Source organism: Cinclus cinclus, chromosome 26, assembly GCF_963662255.1.
Source record: "Cinclus cinclus chromosome 26, bCinCin1.1, whole genome shotgun sequence".
Classification (NCBI taxonomy): domain Eukaryota; kingdom Metazoa; phylum Chordata; class Aves; order Passeriformes; family Cinclidae; genus Cinclus; species Cinclus cinclus.
In genome coordinates, this window is record NC_085071.1 from 541,054 (window position 1) to 568,399 (window position 27,346).

Here is a 27,346-nt window from a genome sequence, read left to right on the forward strand (position 1 = left end):
CCTATATGCCCCATGTCCCATGTTTCATGTCTTTAGTCCCATGTCCCATGAAACCCTTCACGCTGTGCCCCAGTCATGCCCAGGGCCCTACACCAAGCCCAATCTTGGCATCATGGCCCTGGGAACTGGGACTGGCACTGGGGCTGGAAGCCACCTGGGACAATGCCTGGCATCATGACACAGCAGCTGGAAACGTGGTGGGGATTGGGACTAGACAATGGACACCGGGTCTGGGGCTGGGCACTGGAACTGGACACCAAACCAGGATCTATCTTAAGCCCCCATACTGGTCTGGCAGCACTGAGGTTACTGGGGATACTGGGAGCTACTGGAGGGGTACTGTGGGTGCTGACTGCTTCCCCCCCAGAACACGACGAGAGGAACCCCCGGGGGCTGGGGGGGGGAGGTGGGGGGCAGGAGCCCCGAAAATGAGACACGCGAGCTCCCAGTTCAGCAAGGTCACGGTGCGACAGCCCAGTCCCTGGCTCCTCCCCTGTCCCTGTCCCCTCCTCGCTCCCCAGGGCATGACACGGGGCTGTCCCTATCCCAGTCCCTGTCCCCATTCCCGGTCCTGTATTCCCGGTCCCTGTCCCCATTTCCTGTTTCCATTCTCGGTCCCTGTCCCCATTCCAGTCCCCGTTCCCACTCCCGTTCCCGCTCCCGCTCCCATTCCCGTTCCCTCTCACCGCACGCCGCCGCCATCGCTCTGCCCACCGCTCCCGCCCTCACGTGACCAGGGAGAACCCCGCGCTGCTTCCGCACACCAATCACAGCGCGCGATCGCTCCTAGATTTGCATAACCACGCCCTCTGCTCCGACACCGCCCACCACCGGCTGTAGCCGGGTCTAGGCGCAGTTTGCTCCCAGTTCCCTCCCAGAGCTCCCAGTAAGAGCGGTACTGGCAGGGAGAGCGCTCCCAGTTGCTTCTAGGTGCTGTCAGGATCGTTACCAGTGCTCCCAGTATCACTTCCCAGTGCCGCGCGGGGCGCAACCGCTTTGCAATCCCCCAGGGCGGAGCGCGGCTGCTTTTGCGCGTCGGCACCGGGCCGGGCCGGGGGAGGAGGAGCGGAAGGAAGAAGAGTAGTGGAAGGAAGAGTAGCAGCAGAACCGAGCGGCTCACTCGCTCGCCCGCTCTAGGCCGCAGCTTCCCCGACTTCCCCGGCATCACCCCTCCCCCCGGAAGCCGCAGGTGAGCTGGGAGGGGGAGCTCGCCCCAAATCCATCGTGGGGAGGTCTCCTGGAGGTTTCTTTGTGGGGCAGGAGATGTTTGGATCTTGCAGGACCCCGAAGCTCAGCCGGAAATGCCCCGGGAGGGATCTTGGCGGGTCCCACATTGCGATCGCTCGTTCTGGCGGAGAGGGGGCGAGATCGGTTCTGGGGATATCCGGGAGAGCCGTGGGGGAATGCGGGAACCCCGGAGCGGGGAGAGCGCAGAGGGGCGATCCCGGAGCCGGGGGACCCCCGGCAGCCTGGAGGGGTGCGGGAGGTTGGTGATAAGCGGCCCCAGGCTCTCTGAGGCTGAAAGGGGCACTGGCTTGTCCAGCTGAACTTGGCCCGCAGGAACATAAACCCAACGCGCTCAACCCTTGTTTTCCCCCAGAAATGGATTTCCCATTCCTAAACCTTGGCCCGATGGAGGAGGAGGCCGTGAGGAAGAAGAACATGCCCCCGGAGCCCCAGGCAGGTGAGGAGGAAGTCCCTGCCCCTTTCACCCTCTGTCCTGCTCCATCTCCCAGCCCAGCACGGCCCCCGGCTGCAGGACAGCCCCGCTGCCGACGCCGTCCTGCCAGGGACATGCTGGGGGGATCTCCTTCCCCCTCCCTCTGGAACAGAGGCAAATCCCATCTTCTCCTTGTCCTTCCCCCTCTAGACAAGGAGGTGAGGATGGAGACCAGGGAGGACAAATCCCTGCAGCAGAACCTTGTGGAAGAGGCTGTTTGGAGCAGCTCCATTGCGCAGGAAACCAGCGAGGAGGAAAAGCCCGGGAGATCCCACATGAGGATGGGCTGCAAACACAGTTCTTGGGTATCCGAGGAGGAGAACCAGGGCCAAAGAACCGGACAGAGCTGCAGCCAGAGCTCAGAGCTGGGGTTCCATGAGCATCTTCATGATGCGGATAAGCCCCACAAGTGTTCAAATTGTGGGAAGAGCTTCAGCAAGAGATCCTCCCTGATCTGGCACTGGAGAATCCACATGGGGGAACGGCCCTATGAGTGTGGGGAGTGTGGAAAGAGCTTCAGTACGAGATTCAAACTGATGCGCCACCAGATGATCCACACTGGGGAGAGGCCCTATGAATGTGACATACACAGGAAGAGGTTTCAGACCAGCTCCAATCTCCTCATGCATCAGCGGATTCACACAGAAGAGAGGCCCTTCCGCTACCCTGACTGTGGGAAGGGCTTCAAATACAACTCCCACCTTGTCTCCCACAGGCGCATCCACACTGGGGAGATGCCCTATGAGTGTGGGCAGTGTGGGAAGTGCTTCAGGACAAGCTCTGAACTGATTGTCCACCAAAGGATCCACACAGGGGAACAGCCCCATGAGTGTGATAAATGCAGCAAGAGGTTTCTGACCAGCTCCAGTCTCCTCCTGCACCAGCGCATTCACATAGAGGAGAGGCCCTTCTGCTGCCCCGACTGCGGGAAGGGCTTCAGGCACAACTCCAACCTCGTCACCCACTGGCGCATCCACACTGGGGAAGAGGCCCTATGAGTGTTCTGAGTGTGGGAAGAGCTTTTCACAGAGCTCTCACCTGACCAAACACCAATGGAGGCACCACTAAGGGAAGACCTGCAAATCAAGTGCAGGAAGAGCTTCATGTGCTGCTCCAGCTCCATTCTCCATGGCAGGATCTGTGCTGGATGATGCCGAGTGACCCCTGGTGGGCAGAGCCCCGGTGATCCATGTTAGGAAGACACCTGGCTGGGCGGCTCTTCATCCTCCTGGCTTCCCTTGAGCACCTGGACATATCCACAGATCAACATCAGAAATCCATTGTGAAGAGCACGTTTGTCGACTTCTGACCCGAGAAAAATCTCACTCTTTGCATCTTCTGGTGGCATCAAGCAACACTGAATGGCCTTGGAGGTCTTCTCCAATAGAAATCCATCATTTTAATCCTTTCTGGCTCATGGGCATCTTCCACAGCCAATGGGAACATATTGGGGCAAACCCCACAATTTTGGAGATGGTGGGGTGGAAACCCCTTCAAAAAGGGTTCTTCCCACCCAGCCAAGCATGTGGTTGCTCTGCCAGCAGGGTCATGTAAATCCTTTTGTTTTGGCCTTGAAACAAAAAGGTTTCTGTTCATTCCTTTGAAAGCCCTGTAACTGGGGTTAAAATAAAATGTTGAAGTAAGGCATGGATGGGGAGATGTGGCAGACAAGGACATGGGTGAGGTCATGGATGGGGACGTGAGGGGACACAGCCTTTCATGGGGACATAGACATGGATGGGGACACAGACCTAGCTGGGGACATGAAGGTACATGGACATGGGTGGGGACACGAACTGGGACAGCATCAATGCCACCAGCACCTTCATCTCAGCCATGGCAAAGCACTGCCTAATGCAGTTCCTGCCACCACATTCCCACCATCACTGCTGCAGTATCCCAGCTGAATGTCACCATCCACCAGGGCGGGAGGGTTGTCGACAAGTTGTTGTCAGGGCTTGTTCAGTTGGTGACAAGGGGTGTGGAAGCAAGTGACAGCCACCACAGTGTACCAGGGCCACCACCCTCAGGGGAGCCCAACCACCTCTGAGGACAGCGCAAGTGTCAGGGCCACCAGCAGTGTCCCATGCAGGGTGTCACCAGTGGTGTCCTAGTGGCAGTGTCCCCACAGGTGTGGCAATGTTGTCCCCTGCTGTGTGTCCTGGTGGCACTGTGTCCCTTCCCCTCCATTTGTCCTCATCCCCCACTGTGGCCATTACCTCTGTGTGTCCCTGTCCCCTTCCATGTGCCCCCATGTCTCCTCCTATGTTCCTGTCCTCCGCCCCTGGCGGGGCCTGATACTCCAAGGTCCCCAGCCCATGTCCTGCAGAGTCTCCCTGTGTCCCTCAGGATGTTTCCGTGGCTGCTCCTGGTGCTGAGTGTCTGCACCCACCCCAGCACACGTAGGGACACGCCATGACAGTTGTGACACCCCATGAAACCTTTTCTCCTTGGATTTTGGGTCTTCCCCCCTTATTTTGGATACTTTCTCCCTATTCTGGATACTTTATCCCCTATTTTGTGTCTTTCCCCCTCTTTTGAGTCTTTACCATTTATTTTGTTTCCTTTCCCCTTATTTTGCTTCCCTTCCTCATCTTTTGGATCCTTTCCCCCATTTTCCATCCTTTCCCCTAAATTCAGGCACCTTCTTGCTTCTGGTACGTTTTTGGGTGCCTTCCCCCTCCTCCAATCCTCTCCGACTTCTTAAACCTCCTCAGCCCCCACACAGGTTGCCCCCCAGGCATGTCCGCAGCTGTCCCATGCCACATGGACTGGGTGCTTGCCATCCTCAGCGCCCTTGAGTCTCCAGCCCGGGGCAACTCCCCCGGCACTGCCCCCAACAGCGGCACCCCCAAAACTCTGCCGTCTCGGAGCCGCCGAGCGGGTGCCTGGCCCTCGGCCCTGAGCACAGAGCTCTGCCCGGGGGCTCCCGGGGAAAGGCGGCGGCGCTCGGCAGAGGCCCCAGCCCGCCCAGTCCGCGGCAATTCCCCCGCATCGGGACAAAATCCTGCCCCGAAGAAGCCACTTGCAATGTCCGTCTGCGGCTCCTCCGTGCCCCGAAGATCCCGGCAGCTGCCCCGCGCTCGCCGGGCGCTACGGCTTCCGCAACCGGGCACAATATTCACTTCATGCAATCTTTGCTATCTCTGCTTACAGGTGCAAAACCAGCTGCTGCTCAGACAGTCCCAGATCAGACTGAAGGGCTCCCACCCAAAATGCTGCATTCCGTTCTGACCCACCATTAAGAAATCCAAGAGCAAAACAGACAGCTCATTACAGAAAACCTTGCAAAATCACATCTGACAACATTTTGGTCCAAAATCGCAAATATGAACAGAAGCTGAGCAAGTCAGCAACGTTAGAAAACAAGCTTTGAGCATTGCGACTACAAGAGCTCAGGCAATGCATTTAATTGGAATCAGGCCTCTCTTTCTGACATGTGAGCAATGCCATCCAATTTCCCAAACCAGGGAAATGGGGGGTCCTGGCAGCTGCCGCTTCACACGCAGCAATGACACAGAATAGGGCAGGGAGAGCAGCTGCCAAACTCCTACCTTCTACTTGCAATTAAGAACTTTTATTCTGATGTCTAATAAAGCAACGATTAATAGTCAAAAAGACTAAAAATACCTGTACTAATTGTAACACAACTAAGAATAACTGTACTATTGATAGCAATAATAGAGCTAATAGCAATAATAAGAATTAATCATGGTAATAAAAACCCTACCACACTTATACTAGGTTTGCCAGGCCAGGTTTTGGTATGGGGGGTCTCTAGAAGCACCTTCTGTGAGAGGCTGCTGGAAGCACCTGCTCCTCCATGTCCTGCAGAGTCAACGCCAGCCGGCTCCAGGACGGACCGGCCGCTGGCCAAGGCTGGGCCAGGTAGAAATGGTGGGAACACCTTTGGGAAAACAGACTGAAGAAAAGCAGTTCTCGTGCAGTTGTAACTGTGGCCAGGGAAGAGCAGGGCGAGAACATGAGAGGAACAACTGTGCACACAGCCAGGGCAGGGCAGGAGGAGGGGCAGGAGCTACTGCAGGTGCTGGAGCTGATTGCCCTGAGATTCCGTGGTGCAGTCCCTGGTGAGGCAGCTGGGCCCCTGCAGCCCATGGAGGGCACAGAGTGCAGAGGTGCACCTGCAGCGCCTGGAGGGGCCCATGCCAGAGCAGGGGGACGCCTGAGTGGAGGCTGTGACCCCATGAGAAACCCGTGCTGGAGCAGGGACCTGGCAGGGACCAGCAACCCGTGGAGAGAGAAGCCCACGCTGGAGCAGGGTCCTGGTAGGACTTGCGAGCCCATAGGAATGTGACCCACATTGCAGCAGTTTATGAAGAACTGCTGTCCCTGAGATGAACTCACCTTGGAGAAGTTCATGGAGAAGCGTCTCAGGGAGGGACCCCATGGTGCAGCAGGGGAACGGCTCCTCTCCCTGAGCAGCAGCAGGAGAAACAACATGTGATGAACTGACCAGAACCCCCATTCCCCATCTCCCTGCACCCACTGGGGGAGGAGGCAGAGCTGGGAAAGAGGGAGGGATGGGCAGAAGATACAGTTATCTTACTTCTCACTCTCCTGGTCTGATTTGGAGAGCAGTTAATTCAATTAATATCACCAATTTCAGACCTGTTTCACCCATTGTGACATTTGCTAAGTGATATGTCCCAGTCCTTATCTCAACCCAGTAAGCCTTCATTCTGTTTTCTGTCTCCTGTCCGTATCTGGAGAGGAGTGAGAGAGCAGCTTTGGTGGGTGTCGGCCATCCAGCCAGGGTCATCTGACAACACTTCCTTTCTCTCATTCTTTCTTTCTCTCTTTTCACAGGTCACTGTGAAGAGGTTGAGTGGTGCTTTGATGGAGGGAGTGAAGGTGGCAGGGAGCAGCAGGGACAGGAGCCACAGGGATGTGGCACAGGCATCAGAAGGGCCCAGGCAGCTGGCAGGGGCTCTCCCCCTGGCCCAGCAGCAGCCCCGTGCTGTGCCCAAGGCGCTCCCACCAGGGGCTGGGCCCAGAGGCAGGGGGAGACTCCAGTCCCGGGGGCGGCGTCTCTGCCCCGATCCCCGTCCAGCCCAGCCTCCCCCGAGTGCGCAGTGACCGCTGGCACGGCTGCACTGGACAGAGTGACCTGTGGGGACATTGAGAGCTGCCCCCACTGTGACACTGCCCTTGGGATTTCACAGGCACCAAACAAATCACAGCCAGCCCTGCTCCTTGTGATGTCACAGGCACCAGAGCACATCACAGTCCTGCCCCTTGTGATGTCACAGGCTCCAGAGCACATCACAGCCCTGCTCCTTGTGATGTCAAATGTGGAGGCCCATGGCTTTGCCTTAGAGGAATTTCCCTTGAGTGGGCTGTGATTAGCTTATCTCAACCCTCCTAGAAGGATGCTCATTAGGTTAGCACACCTTTTCTTGTCATGGTGAGCTACTGAATAGCTTCTCTTATCCCACCATGCCCTAGTATCCATGTTAATCCTTTGTAACCAATTGGTCTTTCCCCCTTGCTCTCTCCCATAAAAACCTCAGTTATTTCCCTCAGTTCTCTAGGGAGCAGTCGTTCCTGGCTCCCTTCACAGAGCTGCTGAATAATAAAGGAATCTTTGTGGAATTTGCCATAAGACGCTTCCCATCTCTCTGTCCCTGAGGCAGCCTGGGAAAGCCTTGCAAGCAGAGCTGGAATCGCTGAGATTAAATCACTGACCAGAGCTGATGACTTGTGGCCACAGCTACCCCTTCCTGAGGCTTATCCAGTGGCCAGGAGAACAGACAGAAGATCCCCTAGAAGGCAGTTCCTTGCAGGACTCTCTCTCTCTGGGAAGGCTGGCAGCTTCCTGGGTCTGAAGCATTGAATCTCAAAAGACCCCCTACCAGCCTTCAGTCACAGGTACCAGAGCACATCACAGCCCTGCCCCTTGTGATGTCTCAGGCCCCATGAGTGCCCCAAGTGTGGGAAGAGCTTCTCACAGAGCTCTCATTTCACCAGATACCAAGATGCACCACTGAGGGAAGCCCTGCAAGTGCCCGGAGTGCAAGAAGAGCTTTGTGCCAGTCTAAGGTTGCAATGTAAGATGTAACCACAAGTATATATTCTATCACCATCTGTTAAAAGCAGGTGGAGCAGTGTTCCTTCTCTCTTCCATGACCCATCCATCATAACTCCAGGGGGCAGGGGGAAATATCTTCTGTTAATAGGCCAGCTGTTAAAGCCAGGTGGGGTAGTTTTGTTTACCCCTTTCAGGACCCATCTTTTGTCCAGGAAGGTGTGATAATTGATAAAAGATTCGTGTCAATCATAAAAGTAGTGGGGTTTGTATAAACCAGAATACTTAGGTCTGAAATGAAGCATGGACATTAGTTAGAGAAAAACAGAGAAAAATATATATGATTAAATCATTCTCTTTAAATACCCCTGTTATGAATATTGTGTTTTTTAGTAAATTGTATTCAATACCAGTTTGCAAAATGAGGATTTCCCACAGCCTGAAAGATTTTGCAAAATCAGATTTCCTGCCTTTGTGTAATCAATTGCAACCTATCTGCTAAGACCAGACTTCCCACTTCTGCTGTTCTTTATCTACCAAAACCAGATGGTTACTTGACAAATTGTCTGGAGATTTCACAAGCGGTCCCATGGATGTTTTTTTGACCACCACCGCTTACCTGGCAGAATTATGACAACAAAAAAAATAACAGTTATTGATTACTACGAGGAAAAACATCCTATAAAAAGGAGCTGCAAACCAAGGTTTGACAGAGCGTGGAGTGGGCGCTGACCCCTCACGTTCCCCAGCGCTGCTTGCTCCGTCTATATCAAATAAAGCAACTTAAATTTTGCTAAATATGGAGACTTTCTTTCTCATTTATAACAAAGGTATTTTCTGTTAATAAGCCATTAAGTCTCGCTGCATGATTAATCAAATTACATCATCCCATTTGAAATGCCCCACCCAAGGGGAAGAGCCAAGCATTTCCTACCTAAATAAAATCTAAAATTTGAAATATCACAGCAACCTTTTCCCACTAAATTCCTAGAGAAAGACCAGAAAGACCAGGCCCATCTTCATCACCAGTAAATCTTAAAAAAAAAAAAAATCAAAAAGAACACACCCTTCTCCAAAATCATTGCTTCAACAAAAACACATCTGTCACTCCAGTAAAACTATAGCCTGCATGTAATCAGACTGCTACCAACACTGTGACCAATAGGGTGTCAGGTTGCATTCTAACTCTATCAGTGTTTTCTTTTTAATATTACTATACTTTTAATTTTCCCAGTAAAAATCTGATATTCCTATTCCCATATCTTTGCCTGAGAGCTCCTTAATCTCAAAGTTATAACAGAGAGAGAGAGAGTTTAATTTTCCATTTCAAGAGAGGCTCCTGCCTTCCTCAGCAGACACCTGTCTTTAAACCAAGACTGTGTTCCTCCAGCTCCATCCCCCATGGCAGGGTCTGCATTGGATGATCTCCAGTGACCCTGGGTGGGCAGAGTCCTGGTGATCTGTGGTGCCACTGATCCGTGTTGGGGAGACACCTGGCTGGGGGATCCACATCCTCCTGGCTCCCCGTTACCTGTATTTTCTTTGCATTTCTCTTTGTCCTTTCCAAACACCCAAAACTGGGGCAGAAATAAAGATGTTGAACTAAGATGTGGAAGGGGACATGGGAGGATCTTCCAGGGGATGTGGGGGATGCTGGGTTCGTGGGACTTCAGGGTTCCTCAGAGGGACTTGGGGGTTGCTCAGGGCTTTGGGCACTGCAGGCCCAGCAGCTCTGTCGGCACTGGGACACCCTGGCAGAGTTTCTGGGGCAGCTGACCAAGGACCCCCTGCCCTGGAACTGTCCCCATGTCCCCCCATCCCGGTCCCTGGTGTGCCTTGTCCAGGATCCCCCTGTCCCTGCTGCCAGCTCCCTTGCCCCCAGCCCATTCCCAAGTCACCCCACTCCTGCTCCCATGCCAGTTTGGATCCCATTCGAGGTCTCATTCCCTGTCAGTGTCCTGAATTCTCTGTCTGGTTGCCTTTCCCAAATTCCCAGGCCCATATTCCTTGTCCTGTTCCCACTGACATATTCCCAGTTCTGCTCCAGTTCCATACTTCCATTTCTATAGTCCCTGTCTTGTTCCAAAGTTCACATTCCTAGTTCTGCTCCCGTACTCAGGTTCCCAATCTTCCTAATCCACATCCCATATTCTCTCTCTGGTTGCTCTTTCCATATTCCCTGTCCCATACCCATGTTTGCATCCCTGGTCCCATTCCCGCTTGTGTCCCGTATTTGGGGTCCATTCCCAGTCACTGTCTCCAATCCCAGTCCCAGTCCTGTATTCCCGGTCCCATTCCTGTATTGCCAGTCGCTGTCCTTATTTCCAGTCCCTGTTCCCCGGTGCCCTTTCCCAGTCCCCACCCCCATTCCCAGTCTCATTCCATATCTTGGTCCCCATTCCTGGTCCCATTCCCAGTTCCATTCCCAGTGCTGTCCTGTATTCCCAGTCCCATTCCTGAGGGCCGCCTCTCCCATGGGGGCCGAGGGTTTCACAGCTGGGGCTGCCGTGCCACATGAACCCTTCAGCCCTGCTGCTCTCCTTGGCCAGCTGCAGAGAGTACAAGGCTTTGGGCATTGCTCAGAGGCCCCCAGCTGGCCACAGCAGCCCATCCTGCCAGCACCCCTGTGCCTCAGAGCCCTCCCTCATAGTGGGGCCATGCAAGGGCCATGGGCCTGCACGAGGCTCCTGTTCTTGACACAGGAGCAAGGCTGCAGCTCCAGCCTTGGGGCCCTGGGCCGCAGCAGCCCAGGGCAGGCCCAGCTGCAGAGCTCACAGCCCCGGGGTGTTTCACTGGAACACTTCTGAACACTAATCCCCATCCCATATTCTCTCTCTGCTTGCTGCTCCCACATTCCCTGACCTGCTCCCATATTCCCATCCCCGCTCTCATTCCCGGTTCCTGTCCCGTATTCCCGGTCCCATTCCCCGTCCCATTCCAAGTCCCCATTCCCAGTCACACTTCCCGTTCCCGAACCCGGTTCCCATTCCCCGTCCCCATTCCCGGTTCCCGTCCCCTCTCACCCGACGCCGCCGCCATCCCCGGCCCCCCCAACCTCGATCCTCACGTGACTGGGGAAACCCCGCGGTCCTCCCTCCCACCAATTACAGCGCGCGATCGCTCTGGATTTGCATAACCATGCCCTTGTATGTGGCCCCGCCCACCGCCGGCTGCAGCCAGTGCTCCCAGTAAGAGCGGTCCTGGCAGGGATAGCGCTGTCAATTCCTTTCTGGGGCTCTCAGTATCGCTTCCAGTGCTCCTAGTATCGCTCCCAGTGCCCCGTGGGCGCAGCTGCTTTGGAATCCCCCAGGGCAGAACGGGAGGGAGAGTAGCAGCCGCAGAAACACGCAGTTTTCCCCTCAGGCAGCAACTCCCTCGGCTGCGGCAGCATCACCCCCCCCTCGGACTCCGCAGGTGAGCTGGGAGGGGAAGCTCGTCCCAAATCAGTCGGCGGAAGGGTCTCCGGGAGGGGTTTTTTGCAGGGCAGGGATCTCGCTGGACCCGGAGCCGGGGGACCCCCGGCAGCCTGGAGGGGTGCGGGAGGTTGGTGCTGAGCGGGCTCTGGGCTCCCCGAGGCTGCAAGGGGCCCTGGCTTCTCCAGCTGCCCTCGGGCAGAGGGACCATCAAACCCAGCGTGCTCAGACCTTGTTTTCCCACAAACCAGGATTTCCCATTCCCCAACCTTGGCCCGATGGAGCAGGGGAAGGAGACCAGGAAGGACAAATCCCCGCAGCAGAACCTCGTGGAAGAGGCCGTTTTGAGCAGCTCCACGGTGCAGCAATCCAACGGGGAGGAAAAGCCCTGGAGATCCCGCATGAGGAGGGGCTGCAAGTGCAGATCACGGGGATCCCAGGAGGAAAGACGCGGCCAGAGCTCGGAGCTGGTGGTCCATGAGCGGCTTCATGATGGGAAGAAGCCCCACAAGTGTTCAAAAGTTGGGAAGAGCTTCAGTCAGAAATCCAACCTCATCTGCCACTGGAGAATCCACACGGGGGAGCGGCCCTATGAACGTGGGGAATGCGGAAAGAGCTTCAGGATAAGTTCAAAGGAGCCACACAGGGGAGAGGCCCTTTGAGTGTGATAAGTGCTGGAAGAGATTTCAGAGCAGTTCTGATCTGCTCAAGCACTATCGCATTCACATGGATGAGAGGCCCTTCTGCTGCCCTGACTGTGGGAGGGGCGTCAAGCAAAACTGCACCCTCGTCAGGCACCGGCGCATCCACACCGGGGAGACGCCCTACGGGTGTGGGGAGTGTGGGAGGAGATTCTCACAGCACTCTAACTTGATCATACACCAACAGAGTTTCCACTAAGAGAAGCTCTGTGAGTGCCCCGAGTGTGGGAAAAGCTTCATGTGCTGCTCCAGCTCCATCCCCCATGGCAGGATCTGTGCTGGATGATCCCCAGTGACCCCCAGTGGGCAGAGCTCCGGTGATCTGTGTTGCCACTCATCTATGTTGAGAAGGCACCCGGCTGGGGGCTCCACATCCTCCTGGCTCCTCGTGGCCTAGATTTTCTTTCATTTCTCTTTGTCGTTAAAAACACCCAAAATCGGGGTAAAGTCATTGTACTAAGGCATGAATCAGGACACGTGGTGGACAATGACATGGATGGGGAAATGGGAGACGTGGACATGGATGGGTACATGGCCATGGATGGAGACGTGGCAGGACAAAGCCATGGGTGGGGACGTGTGAGGACATGTAAGGACACAGCCCTGGGTAAGGAGACATGGACATGAGGGTACATGGACATAAGTAGGAACATGGGGAATATGGATATGGGGGGATGTGGATGGGGACATGAACTGGGATGGCATCAATGCCACCACTTGTGCCACCACAGTGCCACCAGCACCTTCATCTTGGCCATGGCAAAGCGCTGCTCAATGCAGTTCCTGGTGGGAGGGAGTTTGGGGTCATCTTGGGACTGACCGTGGGTCTTGTCCACTCTGCAGTGAGGAATATCCCTGGCCAGGGAGTCAGGGATGGATGGGGGCAGGAGAGGTTAGACACTGGTCCCGATGGACACCAGAGCCATGGATACCAGCTGGACACTGGTTCAGATGGACACCAGAGCCATGGATCCCACTCTGGATGGACAATGCTCTGGGTAGATCCCAGTTGGACATTGGTCTGGACAACCCTTGGTCCTGCAGACCCCCAGCCTGGCCAGCCCCCAGCACAGATGATCACCAGCCTGGCAACGCCCTGGCCAGCCTCACTGGTCCACCAGCCCATTCCAGTTGCCCCAACCCCAAACACCCCAAAATAAACCCAGTATCAGAACATCAGCTCTGGGTAGTCCCTGCAGAGTGAGGAGGAAACTGAGGCATGAGCTGGGGGGGGTGAGTATGGTGGTGGGAGGGGACTTCAGGACCTAGGGATCCACCCTGGAGATTCCAAAACAAGCACCCAACCCCCAGATTGTCACCGCAGGATCTCAGGCCCCTCAGCTGTCACACCAGGGGGACTCCAGGAGCCACCGTGACTCTGCAGTCCCCTCGAAGGGTGACCCATGGTGTTCTTCTGGTGTCACCAGTGAGTCCACCGCAGGAGAAGGAGGAGGAGGTGAGGATGTGACTGAAACTCCTGCCCGTTTACATGGGGAGGTCGCGACAGGAACTGGGGCCAAGCACGGGTGGAGTAGTGGAGGTACCACGGGGGGTCAGGGGGGAGGGGAGGACATGGGGACAGTCCCCAAGGTCCCTTCAGGGAATGCTGTGGCAGGGGCAGTGTTTGGGGGGGGGGTGATGTGGGGTGGTGCAGCATCCTCAGGATGATGCAGGGAAAAGGAAGTGGTCGGGAGTGACCCCAAAAATGTTGCCACCACCCCCACCTCGGGGATTGCACAGAGAGGGGGTCCTGCGGTGTGACCAAGCACCCCCTGACTGAGGGGCACCCCAGGGTGATAAAGAGGTGGTCAGGGGTATCCCCAAGGTGTAGGGGGGAAGGGAAGTGTGGTTGGGGCGCAACAGAAATGCCTCCAGTCCCTCCTGCACTTGGGGCACAGGGGTAGCGGGGCACCTGTCACCCTGTCCCCAGCAGGGGTGGAGGCTGCGGGAGGCTGGCATGGGTGGGCAGGAGAACCCAAAAATTTGGAACCCCTGGGTGGTCAGGAAATTTGGGACCCTTCAAGGTGGGGATTCCAGGCTGGGGATGCTTCCCACCACCACCCTCAAATCCAGCTCTTGGACCCACCCAAATTATTCTCCCTACCCCATCACTCCCAAATTCCGTCCCCAAAATGCCTCCCCTGTCCCACCAACACCAAATCCAAGCCCAAAATTCCTCTCCCCATCCCACCAGCCCCAAATCCAACCCCTGGTCCCCCCAAAATGACTTCCCGCATGATGCCGCCAGCAAATGCAGCTCCTGGACCCACCCAAATTGACTCCCCGCCACCACACATGGAGGTGTGAGCCCCCCCGGACACCCCTGAGCCCCCCCCGCACTACTGAAGACCTACAAGTGGCACACTGTGACTGCCACCACCCCAGGAGGGGACCCCAAAAGGGGCGGGGGGTCCCTGGGGAGCCAGCGCTGGGAGCGGCTGCAGGGCTGGAAACGCTCCTGCAGCCACCCCGACAGCGACAGGGCTGGTGACAGGGGTGTCCCCAAGGGCAGCGTGCACTGGGCGCTGATCCAGAGGGTGTTTTCTGTCCCCTCCAAGGTGCCCAAGGAGCCGTGGGGTCTTGAGGGGACACAAGGGACAAGGCCATCCCTGCAGCTGTACCTGCGCCCTGTGGGCAGGAGGAGGGGACACGGCGACAGCAGTGCCAGGGCAGAGCTGGGGACACAGGATGGGACAGTGTAACTTTTTGTTGTGTCCCCTGCCGTGTTGTTGGGCAGGGGAAAGTGACAAGGTTTGTGAGCGCTGGCCTTTCAGGCACTTAGCTTCATGGTTTCTCACAGAAACCTGTAGTTTCCAGCCGGCATAAAAAGACCGGGAGAGCAGCTCAGACTTTTTTCCACAGGCTTTATTATTGTCCGTGAAGGGGTCAGGCTACAAATCCAAAGATAGGGGATCACACATGTACTTTTATAGGTTTTGGGGGGATCACAAGTAAACCAATGGAAAACAGGGTAAACACATTTTGGCTAACTACATTATCTTTCTTTGTTTGGGACAACCAATTATAAAGAACCAAACCCAACCAGTAATATTCTAAAAAGATAGGAAGAGCTTGCATTTTTATAACATGAGTCATTCGAAGCAAGTAGTTTTTCTTATCTCAAAGGAGGTTCCAAGGGACTGTTGAAGGGCTGTTTGCAGAGAGATTCATCTCCTCTACAGGGCAGGTGAGTTATTCTGGAGTGGAAGTTGAGTGCTGGATGCTGAAGTAATTTCAGAGAAGTTCAGAATGTGCTGAGTTGGAAGGGACCCATCAGGATCATTGAGTCCAACTCCTGTCCCTGCACAGGACACCGCAACAATTCCACTATGGTCCTGAGAGCACTGTCCAAATGCTTCTTGTCCCAAGACAGAACTGGGGCTGGGACCACTTCTCTGGGGACCCTGTTCCAGTGCTCAAGCCCCCTCTAGGTGAAAAAGATTTTCCTAATATTCAACCTAAGCCTCCTCTGACTCAGCTCCAGCCATTTCCTCAAGTCCTGTCCCTGCTCATGAGAGTGAAGAGATTGCTATTATCCTCTGGACACTCTGCAATGGCTTTATGTCTTCTCTATGTTGTGCTGTCCCTCAAGGTGAGGCCACCCCAGTGCAGAGCAGAGCATGACAATCCCCTCCCTGGCCCGGCTGCTGATGCTGGGCCTGCTGCCCCAGGACATGGTGGCACTTTGGACTGCCAGGGCACTGCTGACTCATGTTCCACTTGCCCTTGGCCAGGACTCCTGGGTCCCTCCCCACAGCTGCTCTCCAGCCTCTCCTTCCTGGTCCATACACCAAGGCAGGGGTGCCCCATCCCAGGGGCAGAATCTGACACTGCCCTTGTTAAACTCCACACAGTTGGTGATTGCCCATCTCTAGCTGTGAGGTCTCTCTGCAGAGCCTCTCTGACCTCCAGGCAGGTGACGGCTCCTCCCAGTTTAGTGTCATCAGTAAATTCACTGATTATCCCTTCAAGCCCTGTGTTCAGGTCCTTAAGGAAGATGTTGAAGAGCCGGGGCTGGCAGTGGAGCCCTGCAGAACCCACTGGTGACCACTGTCAGTGTGGTGTCACCGCAGTCACTGCCACCCTTGGTGCCTGACCCCTGAGCCAGTTGCTTGCCCATCCCACAATGTGTTTATTCAGCTGTGTGCTGGACACTTTGTCCAGAAGCATTCTGGAAGACACAGTACCAAAAGCTTTGCTGAAATCCAGAAAGATTCCATGTGCTGGCTTTCCTGCATCAACTGATGTGTTTTACCCTGTTGTAGAAGGAAATCAGACTTCACCAGCAGGACCTTCCCCTCATGAAGCCATGCTGACTCTGACTGATGCCTGTATTGTCCTCCAGGTGTTTTTCAATACTTCCCAGAATAAACTTTTCCATTATTTTATTTGGTATTGAAATGAGACTGACTGGCCTGGAGTGTCTGGGGTCCCCCTTCTTGTCCTCCTTGACATTTGTACATTTGCCAGATTCCAGCCAGCTGGGACCTCTCAAATCCCAGATGTGAGCTCTGTGTATACTTTGATTACTCCAGGGGAAGCAGCCTGCTCACACCCGCATGTCTGAGCTTCTATTCTCCTCAGGCAAACCCACTCTGAGGGCAGCAATGGTTAAAAGAATAATTAAAAATACTTCCCATATACAGGCACAAAGTCATTGCAGATAAAACAATCTTTACAAAAGCTCTTTAAGGTGAGACTCACAGGGCAAAAGTGGACTGCCGTGAAAGTCAGGTTGGAAAAAAAAAGTCTTAGTCATGTCTGTATTTAGTATAAAATCCCAGTTTCAGGAGAAGTTGAGGAATGTGTTATTCCAGAAGGAATTGTCTTAAGTAGCTATATTGTACTTGTTCTTTGCAAAGCAAAGGAGTCTGTCCCATTCTGCTGTTTAAATTAAACTGTCTGATTACATTTCAGGGATTTTGGTGGCTTGGAAACAGTTTGGTGCAATTTTGTGAGCATTCTCTTTCTGTGCATTTCAGCCTTATGTTTGAGGAGCAGTCTCCTGTGTTTTCCTGTAGAAAGCAGGCGTTATTTGGCTGGATGTGTGGGGCATAACTCCAGCAAACTCACACAGTGATAATAGAAAATGCTTCTGTTTTTATACTCTATTTTACATACATATTAACTGATTTTCCTGGAATAAAGATACATATTATAATCCTTTCTCCCAAAATCATTAACATATTTAATGTCCATCATGTAGATGCCCATGTCCCCAAGAGTTGGGCTAATGTGGAGCACTGACACAATGAGCAGGTAGATCAGGCTGCAAAGATAGAGGTGTCACAGATAGACTTAGACTGGCAACACAAGGGAGAATTGTTCCTGGCTCGATGGGCCCACGATGCCTCAGGTCATCAGGGCAGAGATGCCACCTATAAGTGGGTATGAGATAGAGGGGTGGATCTCGCCATGGACAGCATTTCCCAGGTTATCCATGACTGTGAGACGTGTGCTGCCATCAAGCAAGCCAAGCGAGTGAAGCCCCTCTGGTATGGGGGGCGGTGGTCCAAATATAAGTATGGGGAGGCCTGGCAGATTGACTACATCACACTGCCTCAGACACGCCAAGGCAAGCGCTACGTGCTGACCATGGTGGAAGCCACCACTGGATGGTTGGAGACCTACCCTGTGCCTCATGCCACTGCCCGCAACACCATCCTGGGCCTGGAAAAACAAGTCCTTTGGAGACATGGTACCCCTGAGAGAATTGAGTCAGACAATGGGACTCATTTCAAGAACAGCTTCATAAGCACCTGGGCCAGAGAACACGGCATCGAGTGGGTGTACCACATTCCTTATCACGCACCAGCAGCTGGGAAAGTGGAACGGTGCAATGGGCTGCTTAAAACCACCTTGAAGGTGATAGCATAGGGTTAAAATGTTTCTAAAATCATGGGAATTGTATAAATTTAGTGGATGGTAAGGTAGGCCTGGGGAACTAGGCCCTGGGAATGGGAAGTAGGCCCTGGGAACAAATTAGATCAGGTGAAACTGCACCTGTGTAATCACCGTATGATAAATGATACGATTGTTTGGTAGTTGAATATAGTTATTGTTTAATTGTAATAAGAATCATGAGAAAAGGTGTTTGGAGGACCTGATGAAAATTAGAGTAATTCATGCTTGGATAAGATCAATGTATACAATAGAACAATATGAGTTTAATAATTAATATATAGTTACATAATTAAAAGGGTATAAAATCATGTTCATCTCAAATCCATGTTGGGGTCAGATTTGGGTTTGTAGCCCAGTTCCCAGAGCTCTTCAATAAAAGCACCTGCATATAATCATCCTGTGACTATATGTTTCCACGCTAACATTTTGGTGACCCAGATGGGACCTTGTGAGTGCTGCTGATGACCCCATGACCTGATCACGCTCCAGCCGGCACCAAGGGATTCTCGGGGAGCCCATCGGCACCAGGACCCCCCACCGCTGACAACGTCCCCTGGAGAAAGGTAAGGTTCTTTTAATCTGGTCTGGTTGCCTGCCAGTTAGACGCAGCGAAAGCTGTGTGTTGTTGGGCTAAGGAATTCCTGGTATTGCCTAGGCACCGTCTGTCAGTCAATCGCAAAAGCATTGCAGGTTCAGCATCAGGGGTCTATTATAGCTGTAACATGGAGAAGTTCAAATGGATTTTGGGCGGCAATGCCCCCATACTACACACTTATCCTTTGGGGTGCTTAATAGCACATTGGAAGGAAGGTAATTTTGGGCACGAGTTACGTAAGGTTAAGTTGATTGATTATTGCAACACTTGGTGGCCAAAATATGTCTTGCATATAAAATAAAAAATTAAAAAAGATTAAAAAAAGAGAGGAAAAAAAAAGGAAAACGTGGCTGAAAAACGGTTCTTTGCAATATGACATGATTTCACAGTTATTGATGTTTTGTAAACAGGAGAGGAGATTGGATGAAGTTCTGTACATTGATTTGTTTTCCTGTTTGCAGGAAAAACCAGAGTGGCTGGCTCAGTGTGGGTTAATGATTGTTAAAAATACCTGAAAACAATAATTGCATGGGTTGTGTCCAAGGGAAGCGTTGTTTAGAACACCTGGCATTGGATGAAAGTTTATATTGGAAAAATGATATAGATGGTGAATTGCTGGTAGCCCTCACGGCATCAAGGGAATCTGACCCTACCTCACCTGACCCTATTTCACCTGACCCACTTACACCCCCCTGCCAAAAGATACCCTCCTCCCTCACCTACTCGTGCTCAGGGATACCCTCCTCCCTCATCTACTCGTGCTCAGGGATACCCTCCTCCCTCACCTACTCCTGCTCAGGGATACCCTCCTCCCTCACCTACTCCTGCTCAGGGATACCCTCCTCTCCCTCCAATGCCTCCTTCACCTGCTCCTGTCTTCCTGTACCCTCTTTGCTGTCTTCACCTGCCCCTCCTTCCCCAGAAAGTGACCAAGATGTAACTGGAATACAGAGATATGGGGAGGGTGCAAAAGGAGTAGATAGTAGTGGGAGCGATGAAGATAAACCACTAACCCCTATTGCTTGTTGGACATGATTAAAATTAGCCCCGGCTTGGTCTAAAACAAGAGAGGGTTTATTAAGATCAGACAAACAAAAGAGAACTGTAGTTGCCCCTTTGAGACAATGAGCGGGAGTGGACAGACCGTTTTTTGTAAATGTACTCTTTTCCCCAGGAGATTTAGTAATTTGGAAGCAGTCAGCTTGGACTTACAGAGAAAACCCTGATAAAGTGGCCAGAGTAGTGAAAATTATTCTGAAAACTCAAAATCTGGACTGGGATGACATCCAAGTTATATTAGATACTCTAATGGCCTCTACCAAAAGGAAATGGTAGTTAGTGCAGCCAGGGAAAGGGTGAGAGAAGAAATTTGCAATGGGACTTTGGATTATAACTTTCCTACTGTGGACCCATTGTGGCATCCTAGTAGCCCACCTGGAGTGGATATGATGGGGCTGGGGAAATATCGAGGGTGGATGTAGGTGGGGGGGTTCAGGGTGCCATGCCTGGGGCTGTGAATTGGTCCAAATTATATGAGATCAGGCAAGAAAGGGGGGAGTCTCCAGCTGCCTTTCTGGAAGGACTTGGGGAAGCAGCCAGGAAATATACTGACCTCCAGGTAGATGCAGAACAGGTGAAAATTCAGCTTGCTCTTGTCTTTCTTGGCCAATCATGGGATGACATTGGGAGGGAGTTGCAGAGATGGGGGATGGGGGGGGGTGAGTTAAGAAGTTTGGACAGGTTGCTTGAGGTAGCTTGGACGTTTATAACAATAGAGAAAAAGAGGTTAACAAGCAGCAGGAGCAGAATCTCTTGGCAATAGTACAAGGAAATTCAAGGGGAGGTGCTAGAAGCAGCTGAGGCAGAACTATGGGGAGGGGTGGGTTTGGCAAGGGCGGCAGAGGGTCAGTCATGCAAGGGTTGGGCTTGAATCAGTGCCCATTGCAAACAGCATATTGCAAAAGCCGTACAGGTCAAACAGTATCCTATAAAAACAGAAGCACGGCAAGGAATAGCAAAGACTATTGATAAATTCTATAATATCAAACTCTAGAAGAATGTGAATCAGAATATAATACACCAATATTCCCAGTAAAGAAACCCAGTGGGGATTATAGGCTAGTACAGGATCTAAGGGCAATAAATAAAATAACTAGACATTTATCCAGTACACATTGTTGACATCTGTAAAAGAGATATATAAATGGTTTACTATAATTGATCTAAAAGATGCTTTCTTCTGCATACCCTTGACAAAGAAAGTAGGAAACTGTTTGCCTTTGAGTGGGAAAATCCAGGAAATGGAAGAAAAACCCAGCTCACCTGGACATGACTACCCCAAGGATTTAAGAACAGTCCGACCCTATTCAGAAACCAACTGGCAAAGGAACTAGAGATCTGGACCAAAGAGGGGCAAGTACTGAAAGACCAATACCTTTTGTTGCAGTATGTTGATGATATACTGATAGCAACAGAAGAAAAGGCAACCTGCATGAAGGGAACAATTGAGATTTTGAATTCACTGGGAATGGGAGGGTACAAAGTGTCTAGAGAAAAGGCACAAATTGCCCAACAGACTGTAATTTACCTGGGATGTGAAATCTCACAAGGACAGAGAAAACTAGGTACTAACCATATCCAAGCTATTTGTGCTATTCCAGAGCCCCAGAATCTTCACGAGCTGCGAATCTTCCTTGGAATGGCAGAGTGGTGTAGTCTGTGGATCAAGGACTATGGGCTAATTGCCAAACCCCTGTATGAAGCTCAAAAGACACAGCCCTTCACTTGGGGCAAACCACAGAAAGAGGCCTTGGTAAAATTGAAAGAAGCACTGACAATTGCTCCAGCATTAGGGTTACCTGATCTGTTTAAAGGCTTTCAGCTGTTTGTACATGAAAGGCTTCACCTGGCACTGGGAGTCCTGACTCAATGTTTGGGAAGCTGGAAAAGGCTGGTGGGCTATTTTTCCAAACAACTTGACAATGTAAGTGCCGGATGGCCTTCATGTCTGCGGGCAGTTGCAACCACTGTAATGTTGATACAAGAAACCAGGAAACTCACGATGGGAAGACACATAGATGTCTATGTGCCACACACGGTAACCACTGTTTTAGAGCAAAAGGGGGGGGGGGACACTGGCTATCTCCAAGCAGGATGATAAAATTCCAGGTAATCCTGACCAAGCAGGATGATGTCACATTAAAGACAACTAACTTTTTGAATCTAGCCTGGTTCCTAGGTACCACAACTGAAGAAGGCCCATTAGAGCATGACTGTGTAGAAGACCTAAAAGATGTCCCATTAGTGCAACCAGAGTGGGAGTTATTCACAGATGGAAGCAGCTTCATGGGGAACTGAATCAGATACGCTGGATATGCGGTAACAACAATCAGTACAGTAGTTGAGGCAGAAGCATTACCACCAAACACATCTGCCCAAAGGGCAGAACTGATTGCCTTAACCAGAGCACTAGAATTGAGTGAAGGGAAAAAAGTGAACATATGGACTGACTCAAAATATGCTTTTGGAGAGTACATGTGCATGGAGCACTGTGGAAAGAAAGAGGACTGCTGTCTTCTCAGGGTATGCACATTAAACATCAAGACACAATGCTGCAACTAATAAAAGTAGTGCAAAAACCTGAGCAAATGGCAATTATACACTGTAAAGCACACCAGTCAAGGGGTTCTAAAATTTGTGAGGGAAATCGAAAGGCAGACTGGGCAGCCTGACAGGTTGCTCAAAAGGTGCAAACAGCAATGGCATTGATACCTTTAAAACTTAATGTATCTCAATTCAATTTGCCTCCAAAACCAAAATATTCAGAAGACAAGAGACTGGGACGTTTGCTGAATGCACAAAAGAATTCAGAAGGGTGGTATGTAACTACACAAGGGCAAACAGTGGTATTCCCCCCCCCCCCCTTAATAATATGAGAAATTTTACAAGTTAAACACAGTGAATGTCATTGGGGTGCAGAAGCACTGGTGAAATTGCTAAAACAAAATTTAATCTCAGTATGAATGTTAACAATGGCAAAATCAGTAATGACAAAATGTGAGATTTGCTTGAGAAACAACCCAGTGGCTAGACAACAGACACAGCTAGGAAGAATTCAGGTAGGGATAGAACCAGGAGACTATTGGCAGGTAGATTTTGTAGAGTTACGAGAACCTCAAGGATACTCGATAATATCTCTTAATGGGGGTTGACACATTTTCTGGATGGCCAGAAGCCCTTCCCTGTCACTCAAACCAAGCAAAAGAAACAGCTGAATGGTTACTACAAGAGGTCATTCCCAGATTTGGGGTGCCTATAGGGATATCATCAGATAGGGGCCCACATTTTATAGCCACAGTGGTAAAAGAGGTGAGTAGGTTGCTAGGAATAACCTGGGACATCCACACACCATGGAGACCCCAGTCAAGTGGACAGGTAGAGAGGATGAATCAGACATTAAAGAGGCAAATCAGTAAAATATGCCAAGAAGCCAAACTGCCATGGCCACAAACTTTACCCATAGCAATGCTGAGGATTTGGATAAAGCCTAGAAGTGGGATGTTAGTCAGTCCTTATGAGATATTGTATGGGAAACCATATGAATCTCCCGAACCTAATCCAAATGTATATGTCACAGGGAAGCAGGAAGTGTATAATTATGTTCTGTCTCTTGGGAAAACTTTAGCTCAGCTTTCGAGTGCCCTCATGTGGAATAGGCTACTGACTCTTTGAGAATCCAGTTCATGACATCAATCTAGGAGACGACATGTACATTAAGACTTGGGACGAAGAACCATTAAAAGAAAGGTGGAGTGGACCCTACCAGGTGCTGTTGACCACTTTTACAGCAGTCAAGGTGGCTGGAGTGGATCCCTGGATACACTATACCTGAGTGAAGAAAGTCTGTCCTGGACTGTGGACTGCACAAGCTGTAGGACCAACAAAGCTGCAGATAAGATGTGTTTAATTGTTTTAAATGATGTCAGGAATTGTGCCAATGCTCATTTTATGGTTATTAATATTAATGTCACCAGCTGGAATTAATGTTGCTTTGGGATATGGAATGCAAAAGGATCAACTGACCACTCTTCATTCCAGAATGAAGAGGGAGGTCCAGGCAGAAACTCAGGTGATAAAAGTTTCCAATGCAATTTGGGCTGAGAATGTAATGATTGGATTAGTCAAAGACTTTGCCACAATGCAAAACACCAATACCGAAGGCAGCGGGAGACCCAATAAGCTGGGGAATCCTAACATCAAAATTATCTGAAATACAAAAGAACAAAACAATGCATGTAAACAAGTACCACAGTCGAGGCAAATAATCAAGGAGACCTGGAAAGTAATAGGGGAATGGACGAGGCCTTTGAGAAAACAGGACTGTATTTCAAGTCATGGAAAGGTAGGACAAATCATAGAATAGTGGGTTGAAGATCAAAACCTTGCAAACTGGGAATGCTTCTTGCCACGCTACAAAAAGATTAAAGAGAATATCACAGAGACCACTCTTGTATGGAAGTGTGAGGAAAAAGATTGGAAAGGTCAAACAGAACCCTGGGACAGTGTGTGGTCCATGAGTATACTTCAGAAATTTCAATATACGGCAATTACCCCTTGGTGCATTAAAATGGGAAGGACCTGAGAATGAAACAGATCCAGCAGTGATGAACACTGCCATTAGCAGTAGAATAAAGGCAGAAATAGTGAGTTGGTGGGCATGTAATAAAACTTATGATTGCACTTCTGACAACATAAAGGTAAAACAAATGCCACCACTAGCAGTAGCCTTGCAAATTGGTTGTGCCTGCAGAGGGATCAAACACAAACGAAGTAAAGTGAATTATAAGATAATAGTGGGATGTGGCAAGAGCACAATCCAAAGTCCAGGACAATTTGTATGGGCAACAAGTGATGGTACCTGGACAACACATCTGCCTGTAGATTTGGGAAAGTAAAAGAAATTACCTGGGCCTGCCTACTTTATGTCCAGTTTGGAAAAAATCCCCATTTAAAGGAAAACATGAACTTCTGCAGATAAGAACAAGATGAGAAGTTCCAGATCAGGATGAAACTTGGCAAGAACCCTCCAGTGGAGTGGAATTTGGGTGGGCCCTAGAGTCTTTATTCGGTCCTATAACAAACTACCAAAATAGAGAAATGTTATATAAACTTACAGGTCAAGTAGATACACTAGAAAGAGTCACCCAGGAAGGATTTGAAGAACTAAATGTTCAATTACAAGCAACCACAAAAATGACTTTACAAAACCGACTGGCCTTAGATACGTTACTCCTTAAAGAGCACGGGGCATGCGGATTTTTAAATGGACAAATTGATCATTGCTGAATCCACATCCCAAACATAACTGCAGATGTAGAATATTGTATCAGTCAGTTGAAACAAATAAGGTATTAGGCACAGAAGAACAAAAGGACTTGACTACGAGCTGGTTAGACAAAATCTTCAAAGGGTTAGGATGGAATGTGAGTTCATGGGTTAGGTCTATCATTGAGAATTTGGTAATCTTACTAATTATGTTCTTAGTGATTTGGTTAGTCTACAGAATCCTGAAAAGAGAAATACAGAAAAGGATATCCTGGAACTGAAAGATAATGAAGACACTGACACAGGACAGAAATCCACACCCATCATCTTCAGGTTCCTCGGTTTGTGACAACATCCATGACCATGGTTACAACAACCATGGATTTGAAGACGAACATCAAGTAAAAACTCAGAAGCCAAGAGGACTGTATCAAGTGAAAGCATTTGCACTTATTATAGTGAAGTAAAAATACTTTCAAAGGGGGGAAATGATAGCATAGGGTTAAAAATGTTTCCAAAATCATGGGAATTGTATAGATTCAGGTGATGGTAAGAAAGGTTGGGTCTGGTAGGCCTGGGAATGGGAACTAGGCCCTGGGAACAAATTAGATCAGGTGAAACTGCACCTGCGTAATCAACATATGATAAATGATACGATTGTATGGTAGTTGAATATAGTTGTTGTTTAATTGTAATAAGAATCACAAGAAAAGGTGTTTGGGGGACCTGATGAAAAGTACAATAATTCATGCTTGGATAAGATCAATGTATACAACAATATTAGTTTAATAATTAATATATAGTTACATAATTAAAAGGGTATAAAATCATGTTCATCTCAAATCCATGTCGGAGTCAGATTTGGGTTTGTAGCCCAGTTCCCAGAGCTCTTCAATAAATGCACCTGCATATAATTATCCTGTGATTATGTGTTTCCACGCTAACAGGGTGGTTTCCCTCCCCCTTTCTTCCCTGGTGAATTGGATATTTAATATAGATTGTAATTCCATCCAATTATACCTACTTAGTCTGAGGAATTGATCTAGTCTCTCAGATACCCCTGTAGGATCTTCCAATAGTTTTCCCATCTCTTTTTTTTAGTTTCTTACCTCCCCTGTGTTCAAGGGAACATTTACAAATCCAGTTAATTCAGTCTGTTGTCCCGCTAATGGGACTTCCCTCAGGGGGTAAAGGGGAGCCTTTGTGTCATTATCTCCCTCCTCTCTGCTGATCCTATCTCTCCTGGTATTTCTTTGACTCCAGGGAGTCCTTTGAGCTATTGGAGTACCAGAAGGGGAGGGAGCAGAGACATTGGGGGGGGGGGGGGGGGGGTCCTGTATTTTTTGTATTATACGGAGGTGGGAGATTATCAAGGGATTCCCAGGTAACCTTTTTTTTATCCTCATCCTCTTTTTCCTTGAACGTACATCCCGAGAATGGTTTATGCTGTTCTGTCCACAGAGCAGCACAGTCACATTCCTCTCTCATAAATGGTTCTTTACAAGCAACATATGTGTTTAATGCTCGACAAATCCACCCCTCAAACGATCTGAACATGGCCCAATACAGATTATCTCTACGGATCATTTCTTTGGTCCACTTTATTAAACAAATATTGAATCAATTTTTCTTTACTTTTTCATTTGTAGAATTCCCTTGTGTCTCAACGTCATTCCCAAAGGGCTGCCCGGTGGTATTTCTGGCAACCTACTGGTCGGGTTTTTTTTGTTTTTTAAATTTTTTTAAGAACTTTGACCCCTTCATGGGTAGTTTGGACTTAAAACCTTACTCTTTCTTTGTCCTATTTTTACCTCAAAGGAGTGTTTTGAGGTATTTGTGCTCCCCCTTGTATTCTGCCTCTCCATGGGTCAGAATGGGAAGGAATTCTGCCTCTACCTGGGCTTGGGATGGGAAAAAGCAGCTTTTTCCCTCTGCCCCTCTGACTCCTGTGTTGCTCTCCCCCCTTTTTCCCCCCCAAGTCCCACCTCTGCCTGAGATGGGATGGAAAAATGTGGGAGTCCAGAGTCTTCCCCTGGCTTCCCTGGATGCCTCCAGACCCTCCAGGCAGGGGGCTCAGAGGGCTTGGTATAGTGCCCAAGACCCCTGGGGACTGGATTTTAGTCCCTGGAAAAAATTACCAACATTGCAGGAAGAATTACACATTACATAAATTAAGTAGAGTATAAATTAGATTGTTAGAAGGTAGAAAAGTGAGTTTTTAGAAAAGTTTATATTAGGGGCTTTAAAGCTAAGATGGAGGACTTTGGGCATGGTATGTCTTCTTCTTCTTCTTCTTCATGTCATCCACCTTCTGAGTCAGGATGGCATTACTGGATTGGTTTGGGACAAAGTTGGACAGTGTAATAAAGGTGTCGTGTTGGACAGTAATTGTAAACATTAGGTATGTAATTTATAGTATAAAAGATATGTCCTGCCCCAAGGGCATGGAGAGTGTGCCTTGGATCAAGCTACTACACAGACCTCTGTTAGTTAAAGAATTTCTTAGATAAGAAAGAATAAACAACCTTGGAAACCACAGAAACAGCTTCCTAATTCTTCTTCGGTGCTCGAGCTGGGAAAACTTGAACTCTAAACCACCTAAATGTCCTGTTGTGGGTGATCTCCAGTTCAGGAGACCCCACA

The 27,346-nt window shown here is 50.3% G+C and overlaps 2 pseudogenes; both read left to right on the forward strand.

Moving 5' to 3' along the window:
* The first annotated feature begins 958 nt into the window (after positions 1-958).
* LOC134053945 (zinc finger protein 239-like) lies at positions 959-3,236 on the forward strand (annotated as a pseudogene).
* Positions 3,237-11,457: 8,221 nt separating this feature from the next.
* Positions 11,458-12,079, forward strand: LOC134053695 (zinc finger protein 397-like; annotated as a pseudogene).
* The last annotated feature ends 15,267 nt before the right edge of the window (positions 12,080-27,346 follow it).